General features: G+C 33.3%; 1 protein-coding gene and 1 pseudogene across 2 annotated transcripts in view; one reads left to right on the forward strand and one right to left on the reverse strand.

The window, feature by feature from the left end:
* CFAP95 (cilia and flagella associated protein 95) overlaps positions 1-19,134 on the forward strand; it is a 73,904-nt gene that overhangs the window by 20,666 nt on the left and 34,104 nt on the right. The gene's annotated exons all lie outside the window — the stretch shown is intronic.
* On the reverse strand, positions 484-1,110 carry LOC127545944 (PRELI domain containing protein 3B-like; annotated as a pseudogene).

Consider the following 19,134-nt stretch of genomic DNA (forward strand, 5'->3'; position numbering starts at 1 on the left):
ACCAAAAAAAACCTTGCATTTTGACTGCTGATTATATAATTTTTTACCAAAGGAATTTATTACAAAAACTGTTCAAATCAAATATAGAAGAACAATCATTTAGAAAAGATACCTCTGTTTAATTTTGGAATTGGTCCAAAAATCAGGCAGAACCTCATGAATTAAATACTATGAAATTCAACCTTAAAGAGATTCAATATGCCTGTTTCAGGTCAAGGCATACATTTGCAAGATCCTTAAATCTTCAAATATTGGAAAACTTAATATTGCATGATATTTTAGAGTATTGTAATTCCCAGTTGATCTAATGTGTTTGGAAGGCTTGCATCTTTCCCTCTTTTCCCATCAAACATTGTCATCTTTCTCCAAGTTAATTGAATACCTATCTAACATACAGATCTGACTCTTAAATAATAAATACAAATAAATATATTACCAGCTTGAAGACCTTGTTAGTATATTAGTGTTTCATATAAATAACCATTAATATTTCTCTACAAATGGTACTTCTGCCATCAATGTCTTCAAGCTTTCACTTGCTAAAGCAGTGAAATCTTCAATCTAAGCATTTAATTCGTTAATCTAGATTCTCCATCGTTTCATAGTCTTCATTAGGTTAATGTGATATTGTATTTTCCATTAGTCTTTCAAGCTAATTGCTGAGGCTCATTGCTTTCACAGCGATTTTGGCTTCTTGAGTCAAACTGGTCTTTCCTAATTCTTGAAGATGTGGTTTATAAATGTCTCTCATCTACCAAAATTATATTTGTAAATGAAATATTAGAGGACTTAAGCTCCATTGTTTTCTCTATGTGATCAATTATAGAATGTTCTTGCACATTTGTTTTACTTCTTGTTGCACTGATAAACTAGAAAAATAGAAGACATTCTTCACTTTGTGCTGAGAAATCTATGGCTATGCGATTTTCTAGTGAAATCTAGCCATGGATTTCTCTCTAACACATCAATTCCAACTACACTTGGATTCATAGGATTTGGATATTTATACATACCAGCTATTGTAACTATTTCCCATGGGCATTCAGAAATGTTCTCTGATGTCCATAGTGCCAGCAACCAGCATAAAGTCCAAGTGATGCAAAGGGACATTAGAGGAAAAAAGGCACATAACCCCTGTTACATTGTCAGTAATAAAGTGTGTGGATACTGAAAGGGTAAAAAGAGATGAAAGATGAAGCCTGGAGTAAGGTCCTAGAAGGCAGAGTGGGAGGGATCAGCAATGCAAGTACAAGGTTAACCTTGGCAAGGAGGAAGGTTGTTTATCCTTTGTTACTGGAAAAAAGAAAGAAAGAATGGGTAAAAGACAGAAGTTTTGAGATGACAAGGAAAAGTGATGAAGAGAGCAACATCAATAGTCTCAGTTGTTTTGTCTCTTTATTTTTTCAAGTGGGTAATTTTCCACAATCATTTCAATTCAGCACCTTTCTATCTTGTGATTTTTCTTAATTTAAAATTTCAGATTTCTAATATATGACTTCTATGTATCTATAAAAGTAGAAATTTGTTCGATCTACTTCACAGGTGATTGTGAAATCAATAAAGTTCTATATAAATTAAAGTTATTATAATGCTTTCATGGAATGTTTAAAACCAGTGTTAATTGGTTGAATTGAGTTTCTCTCAAATTTTTCACTTAAGGTGTGAGAAGTTATTTAGTTATATGTAAAATTAATATGAAATTCAATTTATATGTTAACCCATCTTCATTTTCATTAAAAGAGATTCTATTCATATAGAAAGAAATTTGTATGTTTTTTGAAAACAACTTATATAGATTATGAAAATTACTGATTGCTTAGAAACTGAAGGCCATTTCTTATTTAATGAATATGCAGAGGTCAAAGAACCAGAAAAGCAAGATTAGAAGAGACCATTAAACACAAAGTCTTACAAAAATGAATGTTGAAAACTATTTTTACATGTATTTGGAAAAATAAAAAACTATTGAGAAAAAAACATATATAGATGAAATCATCTGATTTATATTTCACTATTTCTGAGGATCCATAATCTAATCAGAATATTCCTCCATTAATTTTTTAAAAATTAGTTTTTTACATCTTAAACTTAAATAAAAATGGGAAAAAACTTTGCCATGTATACAGCAAAAGATGAAAGGATTCAAAAATAAAAAGCAATAAATAATAAATAATAAACATTGTATTCAGTTGTTCATTTTTGCTTCTTTTTGTTCTCTACTGTACACTTTTTACTTTATTTTTTTCCCCCTTCTTTCTCTTCTCCCCCCAGAAGGCTACAATTAAGTGTGGATATCTTTATATATACATGCACACAAACACTCATATATACACATACATATACATACCTATCTATAGTCATACTCAAACATTATATATACATACACACACACACACACACACACACATATATACACACATTCATATATATGCCTCCATGAAAGAACATACAATGCTGTTTGTTCTTTATTTCTTTGAAGGTAGATAATGTCTTCCTTCCAAGTGTTTCCATATATTTCTAACTCATCATTTCCTATATTACATAAATATTGTAATTATTATGTTAAATAGTTTAAAACAATATTGATTAATATGACTGATATGTAATGTAGTTTCCTTATTTTTTCTCTTTTGATTAAATCTATTTTAACTTTAACTTTCTCTGAGATCATTACTGCCCCTGCTTTTTTTTTTACATAAATTCTACTCCTTATCCTTATTTTATGTTTGTGTATATCACTTCTACCCACTATCCAGTTCTTCCATCTTGCCCTCCTGTTATTTAACCTATCCACTTACAAGGATCTCCCTATCCTCTTCATCTGACCCTATACCTCTTTATCCCATTCTTGTTAATCTTCACACCTTATAACATTCCTGTTAATCTATACACTCTTCTATATCCCTATTTATCCTAGTTCCTTACCCTCTTATTTCTTTATAATTTTAGAAGAAATTTATTCCCTTCTAAATGCATATAATGCTTTCTCTTTAACTTTGATCTGATGTGAGTAGTGTTCTCTTTAACAAGCTCCCCTGTAAACCTCTTTCATCCTTCCTATTCTCTTACCCTTTTATTTTTTTCTGATTTTAGGCTTTTATACATATATGTGTATAAGTTTATATGTATGTATGCAGACACATACATATATACAAAAATATGTATATATATTTGCATGTGTGTATATGTTATATATACAGTTATAATGTCTTCTTTAACCCATTCCTGATATGAGTAGGATTTCAGAACTACCAGCCCTTCTCCCCATCTAATTCTCAGTTTTTCCTCTTGTACCTCATTTGTTTTAGATAATTTATTTTCTTACTTTTTCCTATACACTTTTTGTTTTTAAAATCACATCATATTCAGCTCTATCCAATCTTTCTTTCAAACTACCTAATTACTAATGACTATCTTAAAAATAAGATTTATATTTCCATGTATAAAACAAACAGCTTTTCCTTTTTAAGTCCCTTGTAATTAGTCTTTGATGTAATTTAGCATATATTTTTCTTGGATCTTATATGTCAATTTTCTGGGTGTGATATTTTTGGCCATAATCTCGCTCTATGATATATGGTGTTCCAAGACCTATTGTCTTTTAATATAGCCTCTGCTATGAGTTGTGTGATTCTAGTTGTGGCTCAGTCGTATTTGATTTTTTTATTGTTTCTTGTAATATTTTCTCCTAGATCTGTTTTTTTTTTCTTTTCAGAATTTAGCTTTAATGTTCCTATAGGTTTTTATTATAAGATCTCTTTAAGGTGATGATGAGTGGATTTTTTCTATTTCTGCTTTTCCCTTTTGTGCTAACACTTCAGGACAATTTTCTTTAATTATTTCTTATATTTTCTGTGTTTAGTTTCTTTTTTCTTTTTATCATAGCTTTCATTTAGTCTGGTTATTCTTATATTTTATTTGCTTGATCTGTTCTCCAGGTCAGTTATTTTTCTTATGAGTTGTCTTATACCTTCCATTATTTTTTCATTCTTTATATTTTGTCTTATCATTTCTTGTTCTCTAATAATTCCACTGGCCACCCCTTGCCCAATTTTAGTCTTTAAGAAATCTATTTTCATAAGATTTTGGATCTTCTTTTCTACTTGGTTAACTTTCTTTTCCTAATGTTCTTTTTTTTACTTTAGATTTTTTTTTTAAAGTTTTTCTCAATCTCATTTGATTTTTAAAGCCCTTTTTGAGTTCTTCTATAAATTCTTTTGGAACAGGTGAGACATTTTTTGCTTCAATATCCTTCTTTGAAGATGAACCCCAGTCTTCTCCATTTCCATAGTAATTTTCTAGGGTTATGTTCTTTCTCCTTTGAGTGCTTTAAAAAAATTATAGCAGTTTGTGGATGTAATCATCTCTAGTTTTGGGGTGTGTGGGATGATATGTACTTTTTTCAATTTTCCCTTATGGCCTAGAACCAAAACCAAGAACTCCACCCACTTATAAGTGCTAAAAGCCAGTAGCATCCCTGACCCAGTGGTATGTACTAATTCCTTCTCACTCATAGCCCTGTCTCAGTAACACAGCTGGGTCTGGTATCACTTATCACCAGGACTGCTGGACTTAGATGTCTGACTCCCCACACTGTTTAGGAGATGAAAATTCCTGTGGCTGGTCCAAGGTTACTTCCCAAACCAGTTTAGCCACAGGGCTCACAGCTTGTTGTTTCAATGGAGCTATATATACACCTGGAGGTGTATATATTTCACATAGACAGAACCTCCATTCTTTGATTTTTCTTCAAATCTTCAATTATACCAGAAGAATCACTACTCTTCCCCTGATCTTGTTTATTTTTAGTGCTCTACATGCACCCTGAGGTGCTTTTTTATCTTGTTTGTTGGGGAGATCTAGAAAGCATGAGATTTTCTGACCTTTGTCATCTTCCCAGAATCTTCTTATTCCCTCCATTAGTACAAATCAAATTTATCTATATATTCTCATCTTGTATGATTCTTCCCTGTATCCTCCCATAAATTCTCCAAAGAAGATCAGTATACTAGAAGCTTTCATCTAGCTCTCTTCACATTTCATGAATACCACTGAAGCATATTATCCCTAAAATAGAGGGATAACATCTGGTGTATTCTCAGATACGCTAAAATATTAAAATGATATAAACCAGTAGTTTTAAACTTTAAGGTCAAGGAATCCATGAAAGTATCAGTGAGTTTCTATGATGAACAGATCTCCATGTTTAGAATGAATGCTATTGGAACCCTACTGGCTAGTCACTCTTGACATGTTTGTGCCCTGGAGGAAAGAGCAATTGTTTTGGGAAAGACAATAGAGATCTAGAATGATCAGAGCAGTTATGGGATTAAAAAATAACAGCAACAAAACAGTTCAAATGCATTAACCTTAGTCTTTCCTTTCCAATTCAATTTATTTATTGTCTCCTATGTGGCAAGCATTGTGTTAAGAGCTGAGAGTAAAATTAATAAAGAGATCGTGTCTGCCCTGAAAGAGCTTACAAACTAAAGGGAGAAGCTAAAGAAACAAGAAAAGGGAGAAAGGGAGAATATACAAAATGGGGCAGGAAAGCAGAGCAGGGGAAATAACATATCTAGCAAGGAGGTATCTTGTTCTGTGGAGCTGAGACTAGGTAAAGCAATAGATACAAAATAAATTTATATATTCCTTTGATGTATGTATCTAAGTAAGTTAACCATTTGTTGTTGTAGGTGGGATATACAGGGTATTAAGGAAAGACTGGTACCTCTAGTATGAGAAGTGCTATAAGGTCTGGAATTTCTGCACAAAGAATTTCTGAGCCTCCTTCAAACCAAGGGACAAATTTGATACTGAAGAAAGAGACTAGGAGTTTCATTATGATTACATAAGTAGTTTAATAATCATACGGACATTTATATTGGGGGCAACTGCCAGATAATTCAGTGGATCAGAATCCTTACAAAGACCCTGAAAAAAGCCGCATAGTAATCAGAGAAATCAAACAAAGGGAGAAGAAATCATCATTGCATGTATTATAACAGTTTGGCTAATGTATTGACTTACTACTGGATACTGGGCTTGATTCCCAAGACATGTCATACTGATGCAGTTGGTTAAATGTCTGGATATTCAAATCTGTTATGGTTAACTGGGTAAGGTTTTCAAGCATTGAAGATTATGTGCTGGATATTGTGTCCTTGCTATGATTTTCACTTCCTTATTTTGGCTTTCACCAATGAGGACCCCACATACTACCTCTGAAAAATACCCAAACAATCTTCCCAAATATCTTATATAAAGTCCCTGGGTGGCTTTATACTAAGGGTTTTAAGGTCTTTTAAGAATAGACAGGAGAGATGGTCCCATTTGTAGGCACAGACTATATAAGCAATGTAAGCATAGATAGGAAAACAACATGACCCATAGGAAAACTACCACAATTGTTACAATTTTCTTCCATGCCATCCCTAATGGTATTTGGTGATTAGTGGGAGAACTGAATTTCTGAAATTAACTCAATGAAGGCCAGCTGATTTTCTAACTAGTTGCAGAGACAAACAAACATATTGAGGTGATAGAGAGTTAATAGAATTAGATAGAGAGTGATAGAGAGTTAATAGAGTTAGAGTTTAATAGAGTTAATTACAGAATGAGATTAGAATCATTTACTTTTCTTAATTTCTCTTTTTTGTCAAAGCATTCAATTTCAGTTTGTAGGATTCCCTACATTCTAACTAGTTATTTCAATAAAACCCAATTTCCATTTCCCAAAATCTTTTCTCTTTTGGTGAGTCAGGAAAGGGTTAAGTGCCAGTTCTATTCCAAAGTGTAGGCCTTTTTCACCTTGAAGCTTTCATTAATACAACCCCAAAACTGTGGCTCTTTTGGGGGGCTGCCAGGTGATTCAGTAGATCAGGATCTTTGCCAAGGCTCTGAAAAAGTCTCATGGTAATTATAGAAATCAAAAAAAGGGAGCAATATAGAATATCATTGCATAGCAGTTTGGCTAACATTTTGATTTATTTCTGGGTGCTGGGCTTGATACCTAATATTTGAGCAACAGGTCAGTGCAGATGATTAGATGTCTAGACAGGCAAGATCAGTTGGGTAAAGTTCCCAGGTATACAAGGTTATTTGTGATTCTTGCTTTTGGCTTTCACCCCTGTGTGATTTTCCCCCTGAAGCCCCACAGAAGCAACCTTTTCAGAGTTGCTTTCCATCTCTGTATCCATCTGCCATCCAATTTTCATTTATGGCTTCTAGAAGCATGTATAGTTAAACAGAGTGAGAAGGCTGGAGAAGTATACTTGAAATATGGTGTTAACTCAGAGGAATTGATGAGACAATGGTTAACTAGTTTAGATATATACTTAGTACTTAGCATGGTGATGTAATGGTTCTTTAAGTTAACACATAATCAGTATGCTGTAATGATGTAATTACAATAAGGTATATAAGGGCCAATAAGGACTGAAAGAGAAGATATTCCATCTCCCACCATCCTGGTGGCTCTCCTGCCTTCTGCATTCCTCCACTAAGACCAAGGCCTGTCTGAAGGTCACCCAGGCAAAGGAGACAGCTGTGAAAGAGATAATAAAGACTTTGAACTTTATTCCTGACTATTCTCATGGTGATTATTCTGCTGAGATCAAGGCTGATCCCAAGACCCTCCAGAAAGCTAGCCTTTGCAAACATCACATATAATGGCCACATTGGTCTACTGAGTTGGGTAGATAGGTAACTTGACAGGTTTCAAACCTGTCTGTGAGTTAGGGGGATGTCTACCCCAAGCATGCGAAGTAACTTTTAGTTAATTCATGGTAACTCTCTTTCATCAGCAGTTCTGTTTGGTTTGATTTCACAGATCATCATGGTTTCTCATTTCCCTTTCCAATTCTCCTCTCCTTAGCCCTTGCCTTTGCAGCTTCTTTTTGCAGGTGCTGTATTCCCTTATTATATTGCAAGCTCTTTGAGGGCAAAAACTATCTTTTTTATTGATATCCTCAGTGCTAAGTACAGTTCTTGACACTTAACAAATGCTTATTGAAATTAGATTGAATTGAATGGCTTTGAAATTGCTACTTGAAAACTTTCAATGAAGAAAATTCATAGCAGACAGAATATTAGGAAGGGACATCCAGTTCTTTTCAAAAATAATTTATTAATTTTCAACATTTATTTTTATAATATTTTGATTTCCATTTTTTCTCCCATCTTTCCTCCTGCCCTACCCCAAGACAGCAATCAATCTGATATAGGATGTACATGTACAATCATATTTTTAACAATGAATTTCCATATCAAAAAAGAATATATAATAATAGAAGAGATTATATAGTCATGAATGTCTGTTTGCTTCCTTATACTTTGTTCTTTTGTTGGTTGTTGTCCCTTTTTAAATTTTATTCTTCTTTTCTCCTTTCATTTCCCTTCCCACTCTTCCCAAACAGGCTATAATTAAGCAAAGATATATTTAATAAATACACACACATACATACACACACAGAACAAAACATACACATATATACATATGCATTGACACCCATTCACCTACTCACACACATATGCAAATATTTATATATACACATACATAGAGCGACATAACATACATGTAAATTCTCAGACATACACATTTGCCCATATGTAAACAAGCATCTAAAACAATATTAGTATGGCTGACATATAATGTAAATTTCTTTCTTGATTGAATCTTTAAGTTAGACTGTGTCTAAGATCAATGTTTACAAGCCGTACTTTTTTTCCTAATAAATTTAACTCCTAATCTTTGTTGTAGTGTTTATCAATATCTCTCTTCTAATTTAATTCTGCTCCTTAACTTGCCTTGTTCCCTTCACCCATGGATCCCTCCCTTATCTTTTTTCCCCATACTTTGCTTCCCCCCCACCTATATCTCCCTTTTATTTTTTTTATAGATTTTGGAAGGTGCTATAACTTTCCTGATATATCCACAACATTCATATACCATAACTTATTCAGTCATTCTCCAACTGATGGGCATCCACTCAATTTCCAGTTTCTTGCTACTACAAAAAGGGCTGCCACAAACATTTTTGTACATGTGGGATCCTTTCCCTCTTTTAAGATCTCTTTGGAATATAATCCAAATAGAAACACTGCTGGATCAAAGGATATGCACAGTTTGATAGCTCTTTGGACATAGTTCCAAATTGTTCTCCAGAATGGCTGGATCCATTCACAATTCCAACAACAATGTATTTAGTGTTCCAGTTTTCCCATATCCCCTCCAACATTCATCATTATCTTTTCCTGTCATCTTAAACAATCTGAGAGGTGTGTAATGGTATCTCAGAGTTGTCTTAATTTGCATTTCTCTGATCAATAGTGATTTAGAGCACCTTTGACTAGAATGGTCATGACTAGAAATGGTTTTAATTTCTTGATGTGAAAATTGTTCATATTCTTTGCCCATTTATCAATTGGAAAATGGCTTGAATTCTTATAAATTTGAGTCAGTTCTCTATATATTTTAGAAATGAAGCCTTTATCAGAACCCTTAAATATAAATGTTTTCCCAATTTATTGCTTCCCTCCTAATCTTGTCTGCATTAGTTTTGTTTGTACAAAAAAAATTTTAACTTAATATAATCAAAATTATCTATTTGATGTTCAATTATGAGTTCCAGTTCTTCTTTGAACACAAATTTCTTTCTTCTCCACATATCTGAGAGGTAAATTATCCTATGTTCCTCTAATTTCCTTATGATATCACTCTTTTGTAATGACTGTGTATTTAAAATCAGCTGGAATCAGGAATTCAGGTTAAGGGAAAAATCTTCAATCTTTATTGAAGTGAAGAGGTGAAAAAAGACTGCAATAGCAATATGGGCAAGACGATTGTGATAGCAATATGGGCAGCTGCGACAGGAAGCCAGGACAGCAGAGAGAGACCTGAGCTGAAGGGCCATCGCAATGGCAATGCGAGCAATCTCTCCTTCCCCTTCCTTTTCCACTCCCCTGCCTCCACCCACCAAAATCATCATTTCCTATACAACACATCAGGACTTGCACAAAGAGTGGGTGGGGGCCATTCTTTCTCCAAGCTTATATATTAATAGAGTATGGTCCAATTACTACTTAGCCTCATGTGCTTGGGACCTCAGTGCATCAACTCGAGCCTCAGCCCATTACACTCTTTATGTCATGAATCCATGAATCATGATCCCATTTTAACCTTAGCTTAATATATGGTGTTAGGTGTGGATCAATGCCTAGTTTCTGCCATATTAATTTCCAATTTCCCAGCAGTTTTTGTCAAATAGTGTGTTCTTATCTCAAAAGCTGAGGTCTTTGAGTGTGTCAAACACTAGCTTGCTATAGTTATAGACGATTTTGTCCTGTGAATATTAACCTATTGATTGACTACTGTATTTCTTAGTCAGTACCAAATGATTTTGATAATCTGCTTTATAATATAGTTTTAGATCTGACACAGCTTTCACTGGCATTTTTTTCATTAATTCCCTTAAAATTCTTGACCTTTAGTTTTTTCAGATGAACTTTGTTATTATTCTTTCTACATCTGTAAAATAATTTCTTGGGAGTTTGATTGGTATAACACTAAATAAGTAGATTAATTTAGGTAATGTTGTGTATGGCCTACCCATGAGAACTTGATATTTTTCCAACTTATTAGATCTGACTTTATTTTTGTGGAAAGTGTTTTGTAGTTGCATTCATATAGTTCCTGACTTTTCCTTGACAGATAGATTCCCAAATATTTTATAATATCTACAGTTATTTTGAATGGAATTTCTCTTTGTATCACTCACTACTGTTAATATATAATATGGTGGTGATATTTTGTGTTGGAATCTTTACAAAGTGTAAAGTCATTAGAGTTGATAGAGACAATAATTATCTAATTTAGCATGGTTCAGTATGATTGATCTAATCCTACAAGGAGATGTTATGGGCCAGAAGAAACAAGGTACTAAGTAGAACTGATAGACAATAATGCTTCTGTTCACACCTTTAGAGAGCTCATATAGGCAAGAAGTATTTAAGTACTCATCGGAATTCACAAGTATGGGAGATTCACAAAGTTAACTGTGTAACTTCATGAATTCTCACCTCCCTTGAAGCTCTTAGGGCCAGAGAGCACTCTGGGAAGAAACCCATAATCCCCACTTTCTCATATCCCACAATCCCTCTCTCGGAGAAGGAGCATAAATAGAGCTTCAGTGAGCCAGTCAAGAGAGTTCAGCTGAAAAGACTTGAAAGGGGAGTGTCAAGTCAGTTCAGGAGAAGCCCTCTCTCTGAGGCGCAACCAGATTCATTTCATCTCACATCACTGTGGTGGCTGGGTTCCTGCACTTCCCCCACTGAGACCAAGCTGGTCTGAAAGGCTCTCCAGAAAGCTAGCCGAGCCCCAAGTGAAGGAGGCAAGAGAGATTCATTCCATTTTCCACCTCCCTGGCTGGAGGCTGAAGGACAAAAACCTTTGGATTTGGAGACATTCGGAGGGAGCTCTTGGAACCAAGCAGAGAGATAGGCCAAGAAAACTAACTGGACTATATTGGAGACAATAAAAGATCTGAACTTTTAGCATCTGGCTGCATTTTGGAGTGATTATTACTTTCAACTGAAACTAAGGCTGCCTCCAGAAAACCTCCCCAAGAAACCTGCTTTCTCCCAGAGAGAAAGAAGAAAGAAAGAAGAAGAACACCACAATTTTTTATCTGCAATTTTGTTAAAGTTGTGCATTGTTTCTAGTAGTTTTTTAATTGATTCTCTAGGGTTCTCTAAGAATATCATCATATCATCTGCAAAAGAGTGATAATTTGGTTTCCCCATTACCTACTCTAATTACTTTAATCTGTTTTTCTTCTTTTATTGCCAAAGCTAACATTTTAAATAAAATATTGAATAGTAATGGTGATAGTAGACAATCTTGTTTCATTCCATATCTTATTGGGAATGGTTCTATTTTGTCCCCATTACAACATGATGCTTATTGATGGTTTTAAATAGATGCCACTGATCATTTTAAGAAAAAGTCCATCTGTTCCTATACTCTCTAGTGTTTTTGATAGGAATGGGTGTTGGATTCTATCATAATGATTTTTGTTAGTTTGATTATTAATATAGTCAATTATGCTAATAGTTTTCCTAATATTGAATCAGATCTGCATTCCTGGTATAAATACTACTTGGTTATAGTGTGTTATCCTGGGCATGATTTTCAGTAATTTTTTTGCTAATAGTTTAAAAATGATTTTTGCATCAATATTTATTAGGGAAATTGGTCTATAATTTTCTTTCTCTGTTTTCACTTTACCTGGTTTAAGTAACAGCACCATATCTGTGTCATAAAAGGAATTTGGTAGGAATCCTTCTTTCCCTATTTTTTTCAAATACTTTATATAGTATTGAGATTAATTGTTGTTTAAATGTTTGGTAGAGTTCACATGTAAATCCCTCTGGCCCTGGAGATTTTTTCTTAGGGAGTTAATTGATTAATGGCTTTTTCTATTTCTTTTTCTAAAATGGAACATTTAAATAATTTATTTCCTCTTCTGTTAACCTGGGAAATCCATATTTTTGTAGATATTCATCTATTTCACTTAGATTATCAAATTTATTGACATATACTTGGGCAAAATAACTCATTATTATTGCTCTCCTCTTCATTGGTGGAAAGTTCTCCCTTTTCATTTTTGAAACTATCAATTTGATTTTCTTCTTTCCTTTTTCTAATCAAATTAATTAAATGTTTATCTATTTTGTTGGGTTTTTCATAAAACTAACTCTTAATTTTATTTCTTAATTAAATGACTTTCTTAGGACTCAAGAGAAGCATAAAAAGATAAAAAGAACTCGAGAAATGTATTTCTGTTACGGTATACATAAAGAGTGCATGTATAATTTGATTTTACTGTTATAATATAAAAAAAGGGAATTAGAAGTGGAAAGGCAATTTGTATCAGAAAAAGAGAAAAGTGGAGGTAAAAAGAGGGAAATTACATCTCACAAAGAGACAAAGGAAACATCATGTCTGAGGGAATTAAGAGAAGGGAAGGAACATTGTGTGAATCTTACTCTCATCAGATTTGGCTCAAAGAGAAAATAGTAGACATATTTGGTTTACAGAAAAACTTCTCTCACCTCATTAAGAAGTAGGAGAGGAAAAGGGAAAAGGAAAAGAGTAGGCTAAATAGAAGGGAATATAGAAAAAATAAGGGAAATGTTGGAATCTTTTTAAACTGTTAAGTCATTAGAGTTGATAGAGACAATAATTATCTAATTTAGCTGGTTCAGTATCACTGATCTGATCTTACAAGGAGATGTTTTGGGCCAGAATCTGAAACAAGGTACTAAGTAGAACTAATTGATACAATGCTTGTGTTCACACCAATACTCATTGGAGTTCACCAGTATGGGAGATTCACAAAGCAAACTTTGTAACTTTGTGAATTCACACCTCCCTTAGGTGTGCCTCCAGAAGGAGGAGTCAACCTTTGGAAGATGATATATAAGAAGAGGACTCAGTCAGGAGTTCAGCTGAATTAGATTGGAGAGGAGCACGCTGGGACAGACACAGAGCACTCTGGGAGATTGAGAGCCAGAAACCCTCTTTCAGAAGCAAGAGAGAGATTCATTCCATTTTCCACTTGGCTGGCTGGAGGCTGGAGAAAGCAGAGGCAGAAGCAAAAGACAAAGCTGCAAGAGCTCTTAGAACCAAGCAGAGAGATAGGCCTCAACTAACCGGGCTGTTTTGGAAGGAGAAAATAAACATTTGTATTTTTACCAGCTGCCTGCATTTGGGTGATTATTACTTTTCACTGAAACTAAGGCTGTCTCCAGAAAACCTCCCCGAGAAACCTGCTTTCTTTCAGAGAGAATTATTATTTTAAAGAAGAAGAACGTCACAGGGAAAAGTATAATAAAGGTAGGTATTATAGATCTTTGCAAAAAACTGAATGGAGACAGAAAGGAGTACACTTTCTTCTCAGCAGTTCATGGAACCTATACAAAAACTGACCATATATTAGGACATAAAGACCTCAAAATTAAATGCAGAAAGGCAGAAATAGTAAATGTATTCTTTTCAGATCACAATACAATAAAAACTACATTCAACAAAAAGCTAGTGGTAGAAAGTAATTGGAAACTAAATAATCTCATCCTAAAGAATAAATAGGTGAAACAGCAAATCATAGACACAATAATTTCACTCAAGAGAATGACAATAATGAGACAACATACCAACATTTGTGGGATGCAGCCAAAGTGGTAATAAGGGGAAATTTTATATCTCTAGAGGCCTACTTGCATAAAATAGAGAAAGAGAAAATCAATGAATTGTGCTTGCAACTTAAAAGGCTAAAAAAAAAAAGAGCAAATTAAAATCCCCAATCAAATACTGAACTTGAAATTCTAAAATTAAAAGGAGAAATTAAAACTTCTCCTAGTGAAATGGGTAGATGAATTAAGGTGTTTCAACAACAATGAAGAAGGCTGAAGTAGATGGGTAGCCCTCTTAGAAGTTGGTCATCCACTCTCATCCCAGACCATCACCAATCATCTTGACTTTTGTATTTGCTGCTGAATTTTGATGACTCAGGAAGAGAAAGTAACATTGATGACTTAGTGCAGCTCTGCCTCACTTAAATTCAGTTCACAGGCAAGTCAAATTATCATCCTATGATGTCATTGTTCTACTTCAGAACAAAAGACAACAACCCTAATTCCCCACTAAAGACACCTTTCATACAACTTTTCACTGATGATAATGTTACTGGTTGCCCCAGATACAAAAATTCCTGATTATAGTTCTGTTTCCTTGTTGCAATATATAATATCATTTGACTCAGTGAGATTTATTTTTGCTTTAAAATAATTTGTAAGTCAGATGAATTTTCCTTTTAGTTTGACCTAAGCTGCTTTTATTATTTGAGCTCAGTTTAGAATTTTTGATACTGACTTTTCTGGCTTGTTTTGTGATTTCAGTTTATTCATAGGATGTAATTCATAGTTATTGCAAGGAACACATAGAAAAATAAGGTCTTTTAAAAAAGTTTGAAAATGAGAAGGCATGCCCAACCTATATATAGTTTTTAATTTTTTTTTGCAGCAGAGGTTTTGTTTGTTGCCTCAATGAATCTGTCATTGAAATAAAAATCTTGACATCTGCTTCATTTGTGATATCTTTTAAAGATGATAATCAAAAATGTATTATGCTTCTTTGGTTCTATTTGTTTTGACTTTCTAATATGTTAGGGAATTGTTCACTCTCCAGAGTAATTTTTCTGAAGCCTTGGATAGCAGATGCCTAGTGGAGCCTAGAAAACACATCATTCTTATCTCATTTGGAGGCAGTTTTCAACAGAAAGTGAAATATAGATGACAAGTCTTAATCTCAATAATTCTAAAATGTGAACTCATAGCTATTGCAATGTTAGACCAGAAATTGCAACACATTTTAAAAACCTGCTTAGAAGAACTAGAGTTACTAATGGTCAGTTTTCTCATTCATCAAGAAGATTTAAATTCCTTTGGAGGAAAAAAAAAACCTTTGTATTATAAAGAACTAAGATATAAATATTCATAAATTCACCCTTATTTCTCCCTTCTTTGACATTGAACAGATTTATTGTTTAAGTTTATAAGTAAATTTGAAAGCTTCAGTTTTCAGCATTTGAATTGTTAAGATGACATTGGGAAAATAGATACATTTTTACTATGTGAATTGTGAAGGCAAAATTAAGACATGTGACCTGTCGTCTGGGAGAATGCTATGACAATCTTACCATTCACTGTTCCTTAATTGTGAAACTCTCATTTCAGGTCAAATTTAAATCAACTAATATTTATTAAGCTCCTACTGTATATAGCAAGGCACTCTCCTAGGTTCTAGGATACAAGCCTTTAAAGAACTTATATTGAAATAGATTTTGTAACGTGTGTATAAAGTAAATACAAAGTACATTCAGTATAATGCTAAGTAATTTCCAAGAGAGAGAAGACTAAAAAGTTGTGAGGGTAGGGGTGATGAATGGGGGGGGGGGGTGTTGAGAAATCAGAAAGATCTTTATATAGAAAATGATAGGGAAGGGTTTATGTGGTATTTAGGGAAGACTAGCATTTCAGTATGAAGGCTTGCCAAACCTTTTTTCAGGGTTGTTTATCCACCTTTGATGTCTACCTGCCGCCCAACTCTTACTTGTAGCTTCAAGAAGCTGTTGCATGTGCAGCAACCATATCCCAGTAAACCAACTTGGCAGATAGGCTAAAAATCAGGTTAAGGATAAATGACCAGCTTCAAACTGGTAGGTTCTTGTCCCAAGAATGTAAAGACTTCCCATAGTGAAATGGGCAGATAAGAATAATTTGTTCTAATGGCCATGAAGGTGACAGAAGTAAGTGTTGTGGAGTTCTTAGAGCTTGGTTATACAAAAGAGATGCCAAATTTATCTAATGCATACTAAGCCATCACCAATTTTCCTGTCTTTTGTTTTGTTATTGGATTTCAATGATTCTGGAACAGAGAGTGATGCTAATGACTGTGCAACTCTGCCTTCCTTGAATCTAATTCATGTACAAGTCAAGACTATTTGGACTTCTCCTTTAAAAAAAAAAAAGATTATATGTATACATTCATTTTTCATATATTTCCATATGAGTCGTGTTAAGAGAGAAAAAACAAAAAGGGAAAAACCACAAGAAAAAAATAGAAAAAAATAAAACTAGTATGTTGATCTTCATTCAGTTTCTATAGTTCTCTCTCTCTCTCTCTCTGGATGTAGATGGCATTTTTCATCCAAAGTTTATTGAAAATGCCTTGAATCACTAAATTCCCTGAGAAAATCCAATATGTCATATTGATCATAACACAATCTAATTGCTGTGTGCAATGTTTTTCTAATTCTGCTTGCTTTACTCAATGTTCATGTAAATCTTTCCAGACTTTTCTAAAATCAGCTTTTTCAATCTTTTTTATAGTACAACAATATTCCATTATTTCCACATATCATAACTTATTCAGAAATTCTCCAAATGATGGGTATCTACTCATTTTTGGACCTTTTCTTTAAAAAAAAATGAACATCAATATTATGGAAAAAGTGGAAGTGAAAAGGCATCTGTTAACAATTCATTTAACAATATTTACGTACATATATACACAAATGTTTTATAAATATTTTCTTATTGTAAAAAATTCCCTATTTTTATAAGTAATATGTATCTATCTATCTATATGTGTGTGTACATGTATATGGTTACATGTATAATTTCTCAATGTATTTTTGTAGCACATGATCATCAAAAAGTATAGTGTTATATATTATATATATATATTATATATATGCAAATTGGCTTAAACTAAACATAGAAAATTATATGTGCGGACATTTCACAAATCATACGTGTACTTTTTCTCATATATACATATAAGTATATACAATTTGATATATTGTTTATAACCTGCTGTTCTATATTCCTATATAGAAAACAGTATATATAATTTTCTTTACTTTTTATATAATTATGTGTATATGTTAATATATAATTTTATATAATATTTGAGTGTAAAAAATGAATGAGAGAAATGTAACTTGGCAACTAATTGGACACAGGATTGAGAAAGAGAAGAGAGTGAAGAATACTTTAAGGTTATGAATCTGTATGCGTGGGATAATGGAGATCCTACCAAAATAAAAAATAATTTAGAAGAAGAGATGGTTTTTGAGTAAAATATAAAAGTGTCTAGAATCTCCCTCTCGTGTCATAGGATCCCCAGAAAATCTACTCCAAATTTAAGGAATCCTGTGAATAAGTACACACTCAAAACCTTATTCACAGATCCTCACCAATATGTTTGCTTTTATAAATCTATCAAAGGAAACCTTAGTTTGAAATAAAATAATCAAATAGTATAGTTTATATATGCGTATATATAAAACCATAGTAAGTTACACTCAAATAAAATATTCTTGCTTCAGTATTTGAAATCTCTTGCAATCTGCTTTTTGATACCATCCAACTGAAACTGTTTTCTCTAAGATTGCCAATTAAATTTAATGACTTTGACTTACTATTAATTTAATTTAACACTATCTGCTCTGGGGCATTTCACTCTCTTTCCTTCCTAGGCATTCTGTTTATTCTTGTCTTTACCAACACTTTTTTTTTATTGTTCTATCTTTTTTCTTTAAATTATTCTTTTATAGATTTTTAGATAGATAGATACACAGATATCCCAGCTTCAGAAGTCATCCATGGTATTTATACATGCATGTTTGTGTATGTATATATAAATAAAAACAATATACACATGTGTGTTTATGTTTGCATGTGTAGCTTTTCTATAGATGTTCTACTTCAGGGACCAAAAGATTTTTGAAGAGGAGGGGTTAACAAGAGTTGTATTTTAAGATAATCATGAAGATAATGGAGACAACACCAATTAGAAGGCTACTGCAAATATCCAAGTTAGAGGTGATGAGAGATTTCCAAGTGAGTGGGTGCAGAGAAAATGGAAGTCTAGAGACCTAGGCATGAAAGGAACCAATAGATGAGGAGAGAAAAGGAAAGAGAAAGGGAATGGTCACATATACAAAGTCTCAGAGGATAAGAGAAGGGATGGGATTAGAAATACAAGAATAAGGGGATAGTCAATGTAAAAAGCATGGCCTCTCCGTTATTAAAGTAAGTGAGAGCAAAATCTCTCATCATCCCTATTAATTTCTCTCTTGCTTCAGTATCTGATGGAGAAGTTATTTTCCGTACTGTGACTATATATGTGAAGGTGGTTGTGGAGTGAAGAGAGAACTCAGAATTCATAATGCCTTCTATTTTCTTTTTTTTAAAATAATAGCTTTTTATTTTCAAAACATATGCAAAGATAGTTTTCAACATTCACCCTTGCAAAACTTTGTGTTTCAAATTTTCCTCCCTTCCTTCCTCAACCCATATCCTAGACAGCAACTAATCCAATTAAATGTGCAATTCTTTTATACATATTTCTACATTTATCATGCTGCACAAGAAAAATCAGATCAAAAAGGGAAAAAATGAGAAAGAAAAAAGCAAGCAAACAATAATAAAAAAGTGAAAATATTATGTTGTAATCCATATTCAGCCCCCATAGTCCTCTTTCTGGATGTAGATGACTTTCTCCATCACAAG

This window comes from Antechinus flavipes, chromosome 1, assembly GCF_016432865.1.
Source record: "Antechinus flavipes isolate AdamAnt ecotype Samford, QLD, Australia chromosome 1, AdamAnt_v2, whole genome shotgun sequence".
Lineage (NCBI taxonomy): Eukaryota > Metazoa > Chordata > Mammalia > Dasyuromorphia > Dasyuridae > Antechinus > Antechinus flavipes.